Genomic DNA, 20,599 nt, shown 5'->3' on the forward strand with positions numbered 1-20,599 from the left:
TGTCTTCAAGGTTACTAAAGATACTTAACAGGAGTATGCATATAAATCTGTACCAACTAGGATAAGAGCCCATTCAACAAATTCACTAATGGAAAACTGTCCTATAGGGCGACTGGGTGACTCAGTTGGTTAAGCATCTGAGTTTGGCTCAGGTCAGGATCTCATGGTTGTTGAGTTTGAACCGTGCATTTGGCTCTGTGCTGACAGCTCAGGGCCTCGACCCTGCTTGGGATTTTTTTGTCTCCTTCTCTATGCTCCTCCCCTATTCGCACTCTCTCCCTCTTTCTCTCTCTCAAAAATAAACATAAAAAAATTAAAAAGAAAAAGGGAAACTGTCTTATAATATCAAACATTTGGTGTCTCTACTCTATTTTTTTAAAGTTTATTTGTGAAAGAGACAGAGTGAGTCGGGGGAGGGGCAGAGAGAGAGAGAGGGAGACAGAGAATCCCAAGTAGGCCCAACATATCAGCACGGAGTCTGATGTGGGGCTCAAACTCACAAACTGTGAGATCGTGACCTGAGCCAAAATCAAGAGTCAGATGCTCAACCAGCTGAGCCACCTAGGTATCCCTACACAATTTTAAATCCAAAATCATTTGAGGAGACAAAGAAGCAAAGTGACACTGCTATCAAAAAAGAACACAGTATAGCACACATTGGATCCTGTTCTTGGATCCATTCAGCATAATATGACATTCAACATAGTATGGATACCGTCTCCTCAATTTCATGTAGATTTTGGCAGCAGACTTTAAATTCCTAGAAGATTACTCCCCAAAGTTTAATAACCTTAAAGTATTACAATTCCAAAGAACAAATTGTAGAGACTGTAGAAGCCATATATTATTAGTTAAAATGTCTTGTGGAAGAATGTTGATAATGAGTGAAGTTGGCTGGTGGGTGCCTAGGAGTTCTCTTATGATTTTGTGTAAATTTGGAATTTTCCATGATATTTTATTTTATTTTTTTATTTTTATTTTTTTATATATATATTTTAACATTTATTTATTTTTGAGACAGAGAGAGATAGAACATGAATGGGGGAGGTCAGAGAGAGGGAGACACAGTATCCAAAACAGGCTCCAGGCTCTGAGCTGTCAGCACAGAGCCCGACGCGGGGCTCGAACTCACGAGTTGTGAGATCATGACCTGAGCCAAAGTCGGCCGCCCAACCGACTGAGCCACCCAGGTGCCCCGTCCATGATATTTTAAATTTTTACTGATTGACAGTAGGTCAAATTTTAAACATCAAAAAATGAGTTTTCTTTTTAGATGTTTATAAATTGTGGGGAGAAAAATCGAAGATAACTAGCATTAAGTGCCTATTGGTGTTTTAATATATAATAAATCCTATGAGATAGAATCAGCCCTGTTTTACATAAAAGAAAATTGAGAATTGGGTAAATTTTCTTGCCCAAGATCATGAAGGAGTTTAACTGATATTCACAACCAAAGAAGGGAGGGAGAAAGAGAGGAGGGAAGGGAAAAAAAGAAGGAAGACAATAGGATAGTCAAAGGAAGAAAAAAACCACCGTTGCACTAATACACAAAGGAAAATTCGAGAAATACAATTTTTAGAAACTCTACAAGTTAAAAGGTGCTTGTAAAATTAATTAATGACAAGTACACATGGAAAAAAGCCTCCAGATAAATACAATTGCATTTGAAAACCTGTAATTATTCTGTATCTGTATATTTGTGAATTTTATTCTAGCTCCAACATACCAGATCTTCTAGAAATTCCATTTCTGCCATGTTGTTAGTCAGCTGGCACACACACATACACTCATACGTGTATTTATCAAAATTATCCTAAAAAATTGGTAAAATTGATCTGATTTTTGTGTAGGCTGTGAATATAGAAAATCAATTTCAGTCGTTAGAGTTTGAGTCAAATCTTGATGGAGGTGGTATTTTCTAAGTATGAAGTGTTATATGGTGTTTTTTACATTAACTTTTTCTTTTTCTTTTTTTTTTTTAAACATATTTAAGAGAGAGGGAGAGAGGGAGGACAGGTATGCATGAGCATGCACCAGTGGAGGAGGGGTAGAGAGAAACAGAGAGGGAGAGAGAGAATCCCAAGCAGGCTTTGTGCTGCCAGTGCAGAACCTGACCTGGGGATCTGGCTACAAACTCACGAACTGTGAGATCATGACCTGAGCCAAAATCAAGAGTCGGAGGCTTAACTGACTGAGCCATCTAGGCGTCTTGCATTAATAATTACCTCTGAAGTAAATTTGAAATAGTGGAATGTTTCCCATGATATCTTTTATTTCATATTAAATTTAACCCAGTTAAGTTCCTTGAAAGTACTGTAATGTATTCTGGCTTTCTTTTCTTTTTAATGTTTTTTTTATTTTAGAGTAAGAGAAAGAGAGAGACAGGGCGCGAGAAGAGGGCAGAGAGAGAGAGAGAGAGGGGGACACAGAATCCAAAGCTGGCTCCAGGCTCTGAGCTGTCCTCACAGAGCCTGATGTAGGGCTCAAACTCAAGAACTTTGAGATCATGACCTGGGCTGAAGTCAGATGCTTAACCAACTGAGCCACCCAGGCACTCCTGGGTTCTGGCTTTCTGAAAGCACTATTAACAGACAGTGTTCAGTTCTAAATTGTAAGTAAATAGGTAAATGTGCCTGTGTGACTGTAAAAACTGTTCTTTTATATATTTAAAAAATACTTAGTTATAAAATGTATGTATTTGATATACTGGAAGAAATTTGATGTTAGTTTAGGGATTGCATTAGTGAAGAGTAATTTGTACTTTCAGCTGTCATTCTTGAGTATCTCATTTTCTCCTCCAACAGGAAGACATAGAAATATATCCATTAAAATTATGTAGGGGTGCCTGTGTGGCTCAGTTGGTTAAGCACAAAGTCAGGCTCTGTGCTGACAGCTCAGAGCCTGAAGCCTGCTGTGGATTCTGTCTCCCTCTCTCTCTCTGCCCCTCCCCAGCTCGTGCTCTGTCTTTCTCTCTCAAAAATAAATAATAAACATTAAAAAAATTACACGGAATTCTAGATTTCAACATGTACTTAAAAATTTTTTTCTCTTGGCTAAAATGCTAAATAAAAACACTTTAAAGTACAATTCACATAGACCCAACTCACCTAAAATAGTTGTTTTGATTTTAGTGGTTCCATATTGGAACTTATCTCACAGGATTCATTTTGGTACTAAACATGAGTTTGTTAAAAAGCCTTTAGTTTAGGGACGCCTGAGTGGCTCATTTGGTTAAGCATCCAATTCTTGATTTTGACTCAGGTCATGAATGCAAGATTCATGAGATTGAGCCCCCATCAGGCTCTGTGCTAACAGCATGGAGCCTGCTTGGGATTCTCTATCCCTCTGTCTTCCTGCCCTTCCCCCTGCTCACAGTTTCTCAAAATGAATATTCAAACAAACAAACAAACAAACAAAAACCCGTTAGTTTAAAACATAAACTTTTTTAGACTTATTTATTAAAAAAATTTTTTTTTCAACGTTTACTTATTTTTGGGACAGAGAGAGACAGAGCATGAACGGGGGAGGGGCACAGAGAGAGGGAGACACAGAATCGGAAACAGGCTCCAGGCTCTGAGCCATCAGCCCAGAGCCTGACGCGGGGCTCGAACTCACGGACCGCGAGATCGTGACCTGGCTGAAGTCAGACGCTTATCCGACTGCGCCACCCAGGCGCCCCTCGACTTATTTATTTTAAATTAACTTACTTTCTGAAGAGTAAGATAGCTATGTACCCAAATGAGTGTTAAAAAATTTGATGCTACTAGCAATGATAGCGTTATAATTTTTATATAATAGTTATGCCACCACTTTTATGATTTCATTTTCTTTTTTCCTTCCTTTTGCTACTTCTGTCTCTTTCCCCATTAAAATTTGTGTACACTAAAATAAAAACCTCAAAATTTTTTTGTCTTTCTCTGTTACTTATACTTACACTATTTAGGATGAAGATTAGTAGCACAATACCGTTTTAATTTTGTAGTGGAAGGTGGCATGTCAGCTAAGATATTACCTATTTTTTATTTTTTTGTTTAATTCCATTATAGTTAACGTGCAGTGTTTCAGGTATACAGTATAGTGATTCAGCAGTTCTATATATTACTCAGTGCTTATAATAAGTATACTCTTTAATCACCATCACCTGTTTTACCCATTCCCCCACCCACCTCTTCTCTGGTAGCCATTAGTTCTCTATAGTTGAGTCTGTTTCTTGGTTTCTCTCTCTTTTTTCCCTTTGTTCATTTGTTTCTTAAATTGTACGTATGAGTGGAATCATATGGTGTTTGTCGTTCTCTGACTTATTTCACTTAGTATTACACACTGTGGCTCCATCCTTGTTGTTGCAAATGGCAAGATTTCATTCCTTTTTATTCCATTGTGTATGTACCACATTTTCCTTATCCATTCAACACATGGGCTGCTTCTGTAGTTTGGCTACTGTAAATAATGCTGAAATATATATGTAGGGATACATTTATCTTTTCAAATTAGTGTTTTTGTTTTTTTGGGGTAAATAGTAGTGTGATTACTGGATCTTAGGGTAGTTATTTTTTATTTTGTTAATTTTAATTTTAATTTTTTTCTTTTTAAGTAAACTGTGCCCAACATGAGGCTTGAACTTGTGACCCTGAGATCAAGAATTACGTGCTGTACCTAATGAGCCAGCCAGGTGCCCCAGAGCAGTTTTTCTTCTTCTTCTTTTTTTTGTTTTAAAATGTTTATTTAGAGGCACCTGGATCGCTCAGTTGGTTAAGCATCCAACTTTGGCTCAGGTCATGATTTCCTGGTTGGTGGTTTCGAGCCCCTCTGTGCTGATGGCTCAGAGCCTGGAGCCTGCTTCGGCTTCTGTGTCTCCCTCTCTCTCTGCCCCTCCCCCCATTTCTTTCACTGAAAAATAAATAAACATTAAAAAAAAATTAAAAAGTAAATGTTTATTGGGGTACCTGGGTGGCTCATTCGGTTAAGTGTTCAACTTCAGGTCATGATCTCACGGTTCATAGGTTTGAGCCCTGTATTGTGCTCTGTGCTGACAGCTTGGAGCCTAGAGCCTGCTTCATATTCTGTGTCTCCCTCTCTTTGTGCCCTTCCCCAGCTTGTGCGCCCTTTCTCTCTCTCTCTTTCAAAATTAAATAAATAAACATTAAAAAAATAAGTGTTTATTTATTAGAGAGAGAGTGTGTGCCAATGAGCAGGGAGTGGCAGAGAGAGAGGGAGAGAGAGAGAACCCCAAACAGGCCCTTTGCTGTCAACACAGAGCCAGTCCTGGGGCTTGAACCCATGAACTCTGAGATCATCATGACCTGAGCTGAAATAAAGAGTTGGACGCTTAACTGACTGAGCCACCCAAGTGCCCGCCCCAGGGTAGTTCTATTTTTATTTTTTTTAAGTTTACTTATTAATTTTGAGAGAGAGAACAAGTGGAGGAGGGGCAGAAAGTGAGAGGGACAGAGAATCTGAAGCAGGCTCTGAGCTGACAGCAGAGAGCCTGATGTGGGACTAGAACTCATGAACTGTGAGATCATGACCTGAGCCAAAGTCAGATGTTAACTGACTGAGCCACCCTGGCACCCCTTTTTTTAATTTTTTGAGGAAACTCCATACTGTTTTCCACAGCAGTTACACCAATTTGCAATCCCACCCAAAAATGCTAGGGGTTCCTTTTTCTCCACATCCTTGCCAACACTTGTTGTTGCTTGTGGTTTTGATTATAGTCATTCTGACAGGTAGTGAAATGATGTCTCATTGTAGTTTTGATTTGCATTTCCATGATGATGAGTGATGTTGAGCATCTTTTCATGTCTTTGTTGGCCATCTGTATGTCTTCTTTGGAGAAATGTCTGTTCATGTCTTCTTTCCATTTTTTTCAATTGGATTATTTGTTTTTTGGGTGTTAAGTTCTTCATATATTTTGGATCCTAACCCTTTATCAAATATGTCATTTGCAAATATCTTTTCCCATTCTGTAGGTTGCCTTTTAGTTTTGTTGATGGTTTCCTTTGCTGTGCAGAAGCTTTTCATTTTGATGTAGTCCTAGTAGTTTAGTTTTGCTTTTATACCTTGTCTCAGGAGACATGTTCAGAAAGAAGTTGCCATGACCAGTGTCAAAGAAATTACTTCCTGTTCTCTCTTCTAGGATTTTTATGGTTGCATGTCTCACATTTAGGTCTTTAATCCATTTTCAATTATTAAAAAATTTTTTTAATGTATATTTTTGAGAGAGAGAGAGACAGACAGTGCGATCAGGGGAGGGGCAGAGGGCAAGAGGGAGACACAGAATCTGAAACAGGCTCCAGGCTCTGAGCTGTCAGCACAGAGCCTGACTCAGGGCTCGAACTCACAAACTGTGAGATCATGACCTGAGCTGAAGTCGGACACCTAACCGACTGAGCCACCCAGGTGCCCCGAATTTATTTTTGTGTATGTTGTAAGAAAGTGGTCCAGTTTCATTCTATTGCATCTTGCTGTACAGTTTTCTCAACACTATTTGTTGAAGAGTCTTTTTCCCATTGCATCTTCTTGCCTCTTTTGATGAAGTTTAATTGACCATATAATCACAGGGTTCTTTCTGGTCTTTCTGTCATGTTCCATTGTTCTGTGCCTGTTTTTGTGGTAGTACTATACTGTTTTGATTACTACAGCTTTGTAATAAAACTTGAAATCTGGAATTGTGATACTTTCAACTTTATCTTTTCCAAGATTGTTTTGGCTATTCAGGGTCTTTTGTGGTTCCATACAAATTTTGTGATTGTTTTAGTTCTGTGAAAAATGCTGTTGATATTTTGATAGGGGTTGCATTAGATCTATAGATTGCTTTGTGTAGTGTAGATATTTTTACAGTATTTGTTCTTCCAATCTATAAGCATGGAATATCTTTTCACTTCCTTGGGTCATGTTCAATTTCTTTCACTGGTGTTTTATAGTTTTCAGAGTACACGTCTTTCACCTCCTTGGTTAACTTTATTCCTAGATACTTTAGTCTTTTTGGTGCAATTGTAAGTGGGATTGCTTTCTTAATTTCTCTTTTTGTTGCTTCAATATTAGTGTTTAGAAGTGCAACAGATTTCTGTATCTTGATTTGTATCCTGTGGCCTTACTGAATTCATTTAACAGTTGTAGTAATTCTTTGAAGAAATCTTTTGTTTTTTTTTATATGGGTTATCATGTCCTCTGCAAATAGTAAAAGTTTTATTTATTACCAATTTGGATGCCTTTTATTTCCATTTGTTGTCTGATTGCTTCGTCTAGGACTTCCAGTACTATGTTAAATACAGGTGGTGAGAGTGGACATCCTTGTCTTGTTCCTGACCTTAGGAGAAAAGCTCTCAGTTTTTCCCCATTGAGTATGATGTGAGTTTTTCGTATGGTAGCTGTGGGCCTTTATTATGTTGAGGTATGTTCCCTCTAAACCTACTTTGTTGAGGGTTTTTTTTTTTTTTTTTAATGATTTTTGAGAGAGAGAGAGAGTGCGTGCGCACAAGCACTTGGGTTTGTATGAAGGTGAGGGGCAAAGGGAGAGAGAATCCCAAGCAGGCTCTGTGCTTTCAGTGACAGAGCCTGATGTAGGGCTCAATCTCATGGTTTGTGAGATCATGACAGCTGAAATCAAGAGTTGGATGCTTAACTGACTAAGCCACCCAGGTGCCCATGTAGAGGTTTTTTTTTTGTTTGTTTTTTGTTTTTTATCATGAGTGGATGTTTTACTTTGTCAAATGCTTTTTCTATATTTATTGAAGTGATCATATGGTTTTTATCCTTTTTCTGGTTGATGTGATGTATCACTTTGATTAATTTGTGAATATCGAACCACCCTTGCATTCTGGGAATAAATCCCACTTGGTTGTGGTGAATGATTTTTTTTAAGTTTATTTATTTTTGAGAGGGGGAGTTAGAGTGTGTGTGTGAGCACAAGCAGTGGAAGGGTAGAGAGACTGGGGGAGAGAGAATCATAAGCAGGCTCTGCACTGTCAGTGAGGAGCCTGATGCTGACTTGAATTCATGAACTGTGAGATCATGACCTGAGTGAAGTCGATGCTTTACCTCCTGAGTCAGCCAGTTGCCCCTTGGTGAATGATTTTTTTTAATGTATTGTTCGATTTGGTTTGCTAATATTTTGTTTAGTATTTTTACATCTATGTTGGCCTGTATTTCTCTTTTTTGTAGTGTCTTTATCTGGTTTTGGTGTCAGGGTAATGCTGGCCTCACAGAATGAATTTGGAAGTTTTCTTTCCTCTTGTATTTTTTTGAATAGTTTGAGAAGAATAGGTATTAATCTATTTTTTAAATGTTTGGTAGAATTCACCTATGAACCCATTTCATCCTTTACTTTTGTTTGTTGGGGGTTTTTTGATTGGTAATTCAATTATTGCTGGTAATTGGTTTGTTCAAAATTCTTTTTTTTTTTTTAATTTTAGAGAGAGAGATTGAGAGGATGTGTGGGAGAGAGAGAGAATCTTACGCAGGCTCTGTGCTCAGCACAGAGCCCAATGCAGGGGTTGATCCCACGACCCTGGGATCATGACCTGAGGTGAAATCAGGAGTCAGATGTTGAACTGACTGAGCTACCCAGACACTCCTTTCTCCCTCTGTTTCTGGTTTGTTTGAATTTTCTATTTCTTTTTGGTTCAGTTTTGGAGAAATTGCCTCTTTAGTTTGGAATATTAGATCAAATAACAAATTCTTTTAAGTTATTTAGGTTGCAAAAATTTTCTTATGTGTGGTACATTTTTCTCTCTTACTGGATTTTAACAGGTTGAATGTAATTAGCTAGTTTTATTGGCAGGGTTTAGTGTGATTCTCTGTGGTACACTCTTCTGGTTCAGGAAAGTTTGAGCTGCCTTTGAGTTATGTCAGTAAGCACTATGAAAGTGAGGCTTATGGCTTGTATTAAGATGTCTTTTCCAGAGGTTGGAAAGAGCATAGCATAAAAGAGACTAAAGTCTCTAGTCTAAAGTTAAATAAATGTATGCATGAATGAATGAAAACATTTCAGGTGTATTTTTGGTAGAGAGATGGGCATGATCACGTACTGTTTACTTTTCAAGTAAGTATCTTGAGTGTTCATGTGGTAACTAGTCTCAAATTCTTACCCATCAGCCATTTGTAGTGCTTTGAGAATCCCAGAAACAAATTGAGAATAAGAACCATCATCTGGATGAATGTCCTGGGGAAAATATTCCTACCTGCCTATAGTTTGCTGACTGTAGTATTGCAGCACAAAATTATTAGGGACTGTTGTTTAATGGAATGTTTTTGTATCTTCCATTTAACAGAATTTCAAATACTTGATGTTAATACATTTTATTAAAAACTTTATGCAGGGACACCTGGGTGACTCAGTCAGTTAAGTGTTTGACTTTGGCTCAGGTCCTGCTATTGAGCCCCACGTCAGGCTCTCTGCTGACAGCTCAGAGTTTGGAGCCTTTTTCGGATTCTGTGTCTCTCTCTCTTTGCCCCTCCCCTGCTCATGCTCCTGCTCTGTCTCTCTCTCTGTCTCAAATATAAATAAACATTAAAAAAAGTAAAACAAACCTTTACACGGTGGAGAGAGAGAATTGGTTTTAAACCTAATTCTACTGCTTCCAAACTGGACATGACCTCATTCCAGTCACTTAATCACTCTCATTCTCAATCTCCTCATTTGTAAATAGTGATAATAAATAAACCTCTTGGAGTGACCTATGTCAGTGTGTCAGGGTCAGATGAGATAATGTATATAAACCATTTTTTAAAATTTTAAGTTACATGGAGAATGAAGTAGCCCCATTCTACATCTCTTCTTGGTGGAGAAAAAGTTTTTTTTCTTGTAAGGACATTAGTCCCATCGTGTGGGCCCTGCCTTCAATTTTTGTTTTGTTCCCCCCCCTCCCCCCATGATTTAATCCAAACCTAAGTACCTCCTAAAGGCCCCACCTTCATATACCATTATATTGGGGGTTAGGGCTTTAGCATTAGAATTTTGAGGGGATACAAACATTTAGTCCATAGCAGCTACCATCTTTATTTGGTGCTTTCAAGTAGTAGTTGTGCCTGGTGTTCCTGGCCAAAGGATTGCTAGTGGTGGTTGAAAGCTAGACCACTGTCTTGGTGCAGGAGAAAAAGGAGATGCCTTTTTGCAATTACTCCTCCTAGAGGGGGTATATTTTGGCAGTTTTTCAGCTAGAGGAGATAGCTTTTTGTAATTCAGTGTATATACTTTGATGTTAAAAGCTGGAGGATTCTTGTTTTTGAGCTGATTTACTTACTTAGCCGTGTTTAGACTTCATGGCCTTGGGTTTTGAAGCATACCTGAATTGGATAAGGCCCATCTAACTAATGCAAATATATAGCTATTCTTATGAACATAGTTTTTCATTTTCATGAAGTAGGTGTGTTTCTTAAATGATGACTAAATTTAATCATTTGAATGTTTTAATGCGAATTTTGTTGTAGGTTTCTTGGTAATTTTTTTGGAAAGCATTTATTTATAACACTACTTTTGATCCTAGCAAAATTATAATTTTTTTAAAAAAATTCATGTAAGAAAATTTTCTTAATTTCATGTAAGAAAACAGATTTGATTTGCTAAAAAACTGTTGTAAATATGTATCATGTTAAAGGATACCTAGATTTTTAGATGACACTAAATACAAATCCTTGATTTTAGTCATAATACAGTTGTATTTATTTTATTTTTAAATTTATTTATTTATTTTGAGAGAGAGAAAGAGAGGCAGGGAGGGGCAGAGAGAGAGAGGGAAAGAGAGAGAATCCCAGGCAGGCTTCCAGCTGTCATCGCAGAACCCGACACAAGGCTCGAAGTCACAAACCATCAGATCATGACCTCAGCCGAAACCAAGAGTCAGACACTGAACCGGTTGACTGAACCACCCGTGTGCCCCAAAGAATTGTTTTCAAATTAAATTATACTAACATATCAAGTCATTTTGTCTTATTTTATTTTATTTTTTATTTTTGGGTCTGCCATGGTCTTTATTGTTGCTTCATTGCAATTTACATAACAAGTTATATCAGGTGCACTGAGACTACAGTATAATCTCTTACTATTTAAGTTTATGGTAGATATATTGAGGTCTTACGATTTTTTTATGTGTGTTTTTTTAATTTTTATTTTTTTATTAAATTAAACAATTTTTAATTTTTTAACATTTATTCATTTTTGAGAGTGATAGAGACAGCATGAGTGGGGGAGGGGCAGAGAGAGAGGGAGACAGAATCCGAAACAGGCTCCAGGCTCTGAGCTATCAGTGCAGGGCCTGATGTGGGGCTTGAACTCACAGACTGTGAGATCACGACCTGAGCTGAAGTCGGACGCTTAACCGACTGAGCCACTCAGGCGCCCCTTAATGTTTATTTTTGAGAGAGAGAGAGAGACAGACAGCCAGACAGCGTGAGTGGGGGAAGGGCCGAGAGAGAGAGGGAGACACAGAATGTGAAGCAGGCTCCAGGCTCTGAGCTGTCAGCACAGAGCCCAATGCTGGGCTTGAACTTACGAACTGCGAGATCATGACCTGAGGTGAAGTCAGATGCTTAACCGACTGAGCCACCCAGGCACCTGTTAAAAAAGTTTTTTTAATGTTTATTTATTTTTGAGAGGGAGAGAGACAGAGTACGAGCAGGGGAGGGGCAGAGAGAGAGGGAGAAAGAATCCAAAGCAGGCTCCAGACTCTGAGCTGTGAGCACAGAGCCCCATGTGGGGCTTGAACCCTTGAACTGTAAGAACATGAATTGAGCTGAAGTCAGATGCTTAACCAACTGAACCAGCCAGGTACCCCTTCATGTGTGTTTTTGAGAGACTCTGATAGTTAATGCAGGTTTAAAAATTTTTTATTTAAAAAGAAAATTTTTATTTCTAGTTATGTAATTGATAAATTATTTAAATAAAATTTATTTCTTAAATTGTAAATTCATATCTTATATTTATAAAATTCAATAGTTGCTAACATTTATTGAATAACATTTATACTAGGCATAGTTTTAAGTACTTTTAAGCACTTTATGTGCATTCAGTCTGCAAACTCCATAAAGTAGTTTTCGTAACTACACAGTATGTGTCCCAAAGCACAGCTAAGAGGCAAAGCCACAGTTCAAATGGAGGCATGGTTCCAAATTGAGAGCACATTTTCCCCTACAAATTCTTGTTTTATTTTACTTTAGAGAGAGAGAGAGAGAGAGAGAGAGAGAGAGAGAGAGAGAGCGAGAGAGAGCGCGCGCGCGCGAGCGTGAGCAGGGGAGAGGGACAGAGAGAGAGAGAGAGAGGGAGAATCTCAAGCAGGCTCCAAGCTCAGCACAGAGCCCAGCATGGGGCTCGATCCTGCAACCCAGGGATCATGACCCGAGCCAGAATCAGAATCTGACGCTCAGCCACCCAGGCTCCCCAGATTCTTACTTGTTTTAAATTGGTTACATGTATTATAGCCCTTCTTTTGTGTAGGTTTCCTACTCTCCTTCCTGAATTATTTAATGCATTCATGAATGTAGATAAGGTAGTGTTTACCAAATTTAGGTAACATGATTACCAGTTGTAGCAGTTCTCAGTGTAATTTACATGAAGTGTGTACAACTTAATATGTGGAAGGTATAGTTTTGTTCTTGTCTGGTATCAGTGTACCAATCTGGTATAGAAATGTTCACACATGCCGTATATATATACATGTGTGTGTGTATATATAAATATATGCACATGCATATATATATATATATATATATATATATATATATATATATAAATGTATACTAGTATGTGGTTGGTTTCAGAGAAAGTCACTGTCCTTATCTTAGTTTCTTATCATCTGGCAGATAAGGCTCTTCACATATGTTTGTATCTTTAAGTGAATAACAGTGGACCCTTTATTATTGTTTATTTCATTAATCTTTGAAAGGCTGAGTTTGAGAACTAAAAATGTGGGAGAGAGAAGTTAAGGGCTTGAGGGTAGCATTAAGGGAGAGAACTGCAGGTTGGCATGTGACACATTGGGACAGAGGAAAGGGAATAAGATTAACCTGAGAAATTTGTTAAGTGGTAATTATTGAATATCAGCTACATGCTTGTCATTATTAGTGTTGGGGATATATTAAAGAAAAAAAACAGGCAAAAATTTCTGTTCCTGGAAATTAGAAGTGGTTAAAAACAGGCAAATTTAGAGAAAAAAAGTAAAGTAGAACCAGTGGGTGGTCAAGTGTCTTTTTTGCTTGAAAGAATATCTGAATTCTTATATCGTAGTTGAATAGTTCATGTTTCCTTTTATGTCAGAATAATTACATTAGTTTGCATTTTCTAGAATTTTATATAAACTTTATATGTAGAAATAGAATCCACGGTATGTATTTTTCTGGTCTTGGTTCACTTAGCATTATTGTTTCGAAATTCATCCATTTTTGTATCAATATTTCTTTTTTTTTTAATATTTATTTTCGAGAGAGAGAGGGACACAGAGGATCTGAAGCAGGCTCTGCACTGACGGCAGAGAGTCTGATGCGGGGCTTGAACTCATGAACCTTGAGATCATGACCTGAGCCAAAGTCAGACGCTCAACTAACTAAGCCACCCAGGTGCCCCTCAATATTTCATGTTCTTAATTGCTGATTAGTATTTCATTGTGTGGATGTATCATAAATTTTTTATCCATTCACTTGTTGAAAAATGTCTCATTGTTTCCATTTTTTGGCTATATTGCAAATAAAGCTACAGTGCATATTTGTATACAGGTCTTGGGACACAAACTTTTCATTTTTCTTAGATAAATACCTAGGAGTGGGATGGCTGAATCAAATGGTAGGTATATGTATAATGTTTTAAGAATCTGTCTGTTTCAGGGCGCCGGGGTGGCCCGCTTAAGCGTTCAATTTTGGCTCAGGTCATGATCTCATGGTTTTTTTGGGTTTGAAAGCCCTAGTTGGGCTGTCTGCTGTCAGTACGGAGCCCCCTCCAGATCCTCTGTCCCCCTCCCTTTCTTCTCCTCCCTCATTTGCTCACTCTCAAAACAAACAAACAAAAAACCAATGAAAAAAGAATCTGTTTTCCCAATCAGTTGTATTATTTTCTATTCCCACCAGCAGTTTGTAAGAATTTAAGAATGTACAAGGGCATGAACACCAGGGAGTGAGAATTATTGGGAACCATCTTGTAGGCTTGCTACTACTATACTGCCTCTTCCTTACTGATTTTTTAATTCTTCCTCTAAAATCCGCATTACTTATTCCATCTTTTTTCCTTATCCCATCTGTGTAATTTGCATGATTTTTACCGCCAAATTTCTACTCCTGGAAGGGGCTAAAGAAAAATCAATAAGGTTAGTCAAATAAATGACCACAGAGGGCCTACTGAACAAAGAAGCCACAGAATGTAGGACAATGCTTATCACTATAACCAAGTGAACTGGGAGACTTTGGATGTAATGGAACATATTTAGGCAATTCACTGAGCTGGTGAAAAAACCTGGAAATCCACATTGTGACGTGTGCATTTACACATATGACAGGTGCAGAAGTAGAAAGTGGGAGAAAAAGAACTATGTACTAAATAACTTCCTAAGAATTATCCAGTCTGATGATTTTTCCACTTTCTTTAAACTTTCCATTCCAACTTGTAGCTACCAAATGTGAATTCAGTCAACACTTTTTTTTTAAATGCATTTATGTAGAAACAGAACTGAAATAACATTGTCACACATGGTACATATAAAGCATTGTACATATGGTACATGCCAAAAATTGAAATCTGCAGTAATGTAAAACCTGTTTTCTCCACTTTGTATTTTCATTAGTATAAAAAATAAATTCAGCTGACTGAACCACTTAGGTTATAACCACTCTGTTATAGTACTTTTTTTTAAATAGGCATTTTAACTTTATTTAATGTTTATTTATTTATTTTGAGGGGGGAGAGTGCCTGCGAGCAGAGAAGGGGCAGAGAGAGAGAGAGGGAGGGAGGGAGAGAAAAGAGAGAGAAAGAAGAAAGAAAGAATCCCAAGCAGGCCTTGTGCTGCCAGCGCAGAGCCAGATGTAGGGCTTGAACTCATGAACTGTGAGATCATGACCTGAGCCAAAGTTGGATGCCTAACTGACTTAGCCACCCAGGCACCCCATCTCTTCAGTTTCTTTTAATCTGGAATAGTTCTATAGACTTTGTCTTTTATGGTGTTGTTAAGTTGAATAATACAGTCTTTTTTTTAAAGATAGAGTGTTTCTCATTCTGGGTTTTTCTGATAATTGCTCATGATTAAAATTCTAAAAAAATTTTTTTAAATGTTTTTATTTTTGAGAGAGAGAGTGGGGGGATGAGCAGGAGAGGGGCAGAGAGAGAGAGGGAGACACAGAATCCAGAGCAGGCTCCATGCTCTGAGCTGTCAGCACAGAGCCCGACACAGGGCTCGAACCCACAGACTGTGAGATCATGACCTGAGCTGAAGTCGGGTGCTCTAATGACTGAGCCACCCAGGGGCCCCCAGGTTATAAATTCTTGATAAAAATTCTACATAGTGATGATGTTCTTCTTTGATGGCATCAAATCTGTAGTCCTACCATAGTCATTTGGTCTTCATTGGTGATGATGATTTTTGTCACTTGCTTGAGGTGTTGTCTTATGTCTCCACCGTGTAGAGCTCTTATTTTTACCCTTGCAATTAGTAAGCAATCTGTGAGGATACACTTTATTTTGTTTTACTTTAATGTTTATTTATTTTTGAGAGAGAGAGAACATAAGCAGGGGAGGGGCAGAATGAGAGGGAGACATAGGATCTGAAGCAGAGAGCCTGACAGTGGAAAGCTTGGTGCTGGGCTTGAACTTAGGAACCGGGAGATCATGACCTGAGCCAAAGTCAGACGCTTTACTGATTGAGCCACCCAGGTGCCCCAGGATACACTTTAAAATAATGCAGTTATCCTGCTACTTATCAAAATTTCTCCCTCAAGTTAGCAAGCATGGATGATTATTGCCTAAACAAATCTTTATAATGATAGTTGGAAAACGATAATTTTTCAACTCTGGCATTCCCTTCACATTTACTGGTCAGCCTTGGCATTCTACAGAAAGCAAGAATCCTCTCTTCTCCCCCATTTACATATTTACCTATTTATTATAGATAAAAACTTTGGATTCCTTTTTTTTCTAGTTATTATTGCCCTAATATATTTTGATGCTCAAATTTTGATGTACTTCCATCTTTTCTGACATAATAATATATTCCAGGCTATTTTTTTCCTTTTTTTCTTTTTTACCTATCTTGGAATGAGTCACTTTTCTGAGGAGCTTAAGTTCCTTTGTGGCGAATAGTCTTAGAGACCAGGATTTGGGTGCTAGGGGTTATCATTATTCTGGAGGCATCTTTGCTTTTGGGTTGTTTCAGTTGATGGAGAAAGGAAGATACACATGTATTCAGATATGTAAATATGAGCATATATACACAAACACATATATGTATATATACTTATATGCACATGTGTGTGCATATTTTGTACATGCTTACATGTATGCACACACACATTTTTGGTAATTTTTGAGTTCACACTGATCTCTCCAACTCCAGTCTATCCCTGTAGGATTCTTGTTTGTGTTCCACTGTTCCATATTTGTCTGCCTCCCCCTCCACAGTGAGAGGCTTCCCAAAGTATCTGTGTATCTCATTTGCTCAGTTGTAAAATACTTCTAAAATAGTTACAGAATTTCTAGCACTATATACCACTACCACACACAGAGAGCCTACCTACTAAAAAGAATCAGTTTGTTTGCTGTTCAACCCCTCCTCCATCCAAGACTGTGTATATATATTTAGTGGAATACCGTGTTCATAAATTACTGGGATTTCTCCCTTCTATATGACTGTGGTATTAATTTGAACTGCATTTGAAGTCTTGGTTTTGATTTTAGTGCCCCCATCTTTCTTGATTTAATAAAAACTTTTATTGAATATATAGAATGTATTTCCTTCTCTCATAGGTAACCAGCCTCATTGTTTTCTGATTTGCCTTTAATTTGTTTTTGTTAAGTAAAGCAGATATCTATGTATCTTTTTAGATTTGCATACCTATATATCTATATCTGTATCTATATTTATGAGTAGGCACTTGGAAAAAAGATAAAATATATCTCTATATAGATATATATTTATATATCTCATGATTGCTGATGATTAGATTCTATTTCTATATGGAAGCTCATATGCATTTAAGATATATATATATACACACATATATACACTCTATATAGAAGCTCATATATATAAGATATATATATACACATAAAAATATATACACATAAAATATATATATAAGATATATATACACATAAAAAAAGCATATGCTACTTCATTATCTACATATCTATATATCTATATCTATATACACACACATATATACACATATCTATCTGTATACACATATGTGTATATACACACATATACGTGTATATACATATATGTACATATATGTGTACATGTATACACATACACACACTGTGCACATATATGTGTATATATGTGTATACACACACATATATATACATATATGTGTATACATATATATACACATATGTGTGTATATATATAGAAGATAGATATAGATATATAGATATGTAGATGATGAAGTAGCATATGCTTTTTTACCTCCAATAGTTTTTATTATGGTAAAATATTTGGAGCATAAAATTTACAATCCTAATAATTTTTGAGTGTATAGTTCAGTAGTACTAAGTATGTTCAAATGGTGCATCCATCACCACCATCCATCTCCAGAACTCTTTTCATTTTATAAAACTGAATTTTATACCCATTATTTAAAAAAAAAATTTTTTTTTTTTACATTTATTTATTTATTTATTTATTTTTAAAAAAAAAATTTTTTTTTCAACGTTTATTTATTTTTGGGACAGAGAGAGACAGAGCATGAACGGGGGGGGGGGGCAGAGAGAGAGGGAGACACAGAATCGGAAACAGGCTCCAGGCTCTGAGCCATCAGCCCAGAGCCTGACGCGGGGCTCGAACTCGCGGACTGCAAGATCGTGACCTGGCTGAAGTCGGACGCTTAACCGACTGCGCCACCCAGGCGCCCCTACATTTATTTATTTTTGAGAGAGTGAGACAAAGTGAGAGCGGGGGAGGGGCAGAGAGAGAGGGAGACACAGGATCGGAAGCAGGCTCCAGGCTCTGAGCTGTCAGCACAGAGCCCGACATGGGGCTCGAACCCACAGACCGTGAGATCATGACCTGAGCCAAAGTTGGACGCTCAACCGACTGAGCCACCCAGGCGCCCCAGAAATTTTATACCCATTAAACAATAACTCTATATTACCCTCTTCCCCCAGCTACTGACAACCACCATTCTCTTCTCTGTCTGATTCTGACTACTTTAACCTTACATAAGTGGAATCACACAGTATTTGCTTTTTTGTGACTGGCTTATTTCACTTAGCATAATGGCCTCAGGATTTGTCTATCTTGTCATATATTGCTGGATTTCCTTTCCTCGTAAAGCTGAATAATATTTTTTGTATGTATATACCACATTTGCCTATCTATTCATCTGTTGATGGATACATTTTGGCTATTTTAAATAATGTTGCTGTGAACATGAATGCACAAATACCTCTTTAAGACCTTGCTTTCATTTCTTTTGGGTATATACCCAGAAGTGGAATTGCTGGATCATATGGTAATTTTATTTTTAATTTTTTCAAACTGCCATACTGGTTTCCACAGTGGCTGTGCCATTTTACATTCTTCCCAACAGCGTACAGTTCCAATTTCTCCACATCCTTGCCAACACTTCTTATTTTCTTTCATTTCTTTCTTTCTCTCCTTCCTTCCTTCCTTCCTTCCTTCCTTCCTTCCTTCCTTCCTTCCTTCCTTCTTTTAGTAACTATCCCAATGGGTGGCTCATTGTAATTTTGATTTTTATTTCCCTAGTGATTAAGTGATGTTGGGCATCTTTTCATGTGATTATTGGCCATTTGTATATTTTTTATTCAAGTCTTTGCCCATTTTTGAATTGGGTTGTTCATTTTTGTACAGTTTTAGGAGTTCTGTATAGATTCTGGCTATTAACCCCTTATCAGATTTTACAAATATTTGTGATTTGCAAATATTTTCTCCCATTCTGTGCATTGCCATTTTACTTTGTCTCTCTTTTTTTTATTAAAAAATTTAAAAAAATGTTTCTTTATTTTTGAGAGACAGAGTGCGAGTGGGGGAGGTGCAGAGATAAAAAGAGAGACAGAGAATCCAAAGCAGGCTCCAGGCTCTGAGCTGTCAGCACAGAGTCCCACACAGGATTTGAATCCATGGATTGCGAGATCATGACGTGAGCTGAAGTCAGACGCTTAACTGACTGAGCCATTGAAGTGCCCCAACTCACTCTCTTTTTTTTAATGTTTATTTATTTTTGAGAGAGAGCAAGCGTGAGTGGAGGAGGGTGAGGGGGGGGGTGGGTGGGGACAGAGGATCCGAAGCTGGCTTTGTGCTGACAGCAGCAAGTCCAATGCAGGGCCTGAACTACGAAGTTGAGACCTGAGCTGAAGTCAGACACTCAACCGACTAACCTACCCAGGCACCCCGCCATTTTACTCTCTTGATAGTGTCTTTTTTGATGCACAAAAATTTTAAAATTTTCATGAAGCCCAGTTTGTATATTTTTTCTAATGTTTCCTGTGCCTTTATTGTCATATCCAAGAAATCATTGCCAAATCCAGGGTTGTGAAGCTTTTGCCCTGTGTTAAGTTTTCTACAGTTTTAGGTCTGACATTTAGATCTTTGATCCGTTTTGAGTTAGTTTTTGTATATGGTATAAGGTTAGGGTCTGAGTTCATTCTTTTGCATGTGGATATTTGGTTTTCTCAGAACCATTTGTTGAGAAGACTGTCCTTTCCCCTTTGAATGGTCTTGGCACCCAGCATACATTTTTTTGAACTTTGCTGTTTTCACTTAACAGTTGCTCATTGAAATCACTCTGTATTATTCCTTAGGATCTTCCTCATTATTTTTTATGGGTGAATGGTTTTCTTTTGTGTGTATATGCCACTGTTTATTAAACTAATCTCCTATTCTTGGACATTTAGGTAGTTCCCAATATTTTCAAACAATGCTGTGATAAATAACTTTTGATTTGTTCAAATCAGTTTTTGTATTGTGGAGATATACCTCTAAGATATATTCTTAGAAGTGGAACAGATGGGTAGAAGTGTAAATGCAATTGTAGTTTTGTTAGATAGTAGATAATATTCACCCTCATGTGGGCTGAACCATTTTGCATTCCCACTAGCAATATATGTAAGTGCCTGTTTACTCACAGCATATCTTGTCAAGTTTCTTATGTTTTTGCTAGTCTGATGGGTGAGAAACCTTATTTCAGTGGAGTTTAAAATTTTTATTTCTCTTATTGTGAGTTTTTAATATCTTTTTACATGTTTAAGGACCATTTTTATATATTTTTTGTAAATTTATGTATATTTATGTCTTTCATCCATTTTTCTAAATAGAATTTTTGGTCTTTTATCCTACAATTAAAAAAATATTTTTGCATGTGAGGGATACTAGTTTTCTTAGATATATGTTGCAAATACTTTCTCCTAGTTTGCTCTTTGTATCTTTGTTTATGGTATTTTGCCATCAAA

The 20,599-nt window shown here is 37.4% G+C and overlaps 1 protein-coding gene across 6 annotated transcripts in view; it reads left to right on the forward strand.

Annotated features, from left to right (window-relative positions):
- The window catches only part of LRBA (LPS responsive beige-like anchor protein), a 775,946-nt gene that overhangs the window by 21,669 nt on the left and 733,678 nt on the right, over window positions 1–20,599 (forward strand). The gene's annotated exons all lie outside the window — the stretch shown is intronic.

The sequence above is a fragment of the Felis catus genome, chromosome B1 (genome assembly GCF_018350175.1).
Source record: "Felis catus isolate Fca126 chromosome B1, F.catus_Fca126_mat1.0, whole genome shotgun sequence".
NCBI lineage: Eukaryota > Metazoa > Chordata > Mammalia > Carnivora > Felidae > Felis > Felis catus.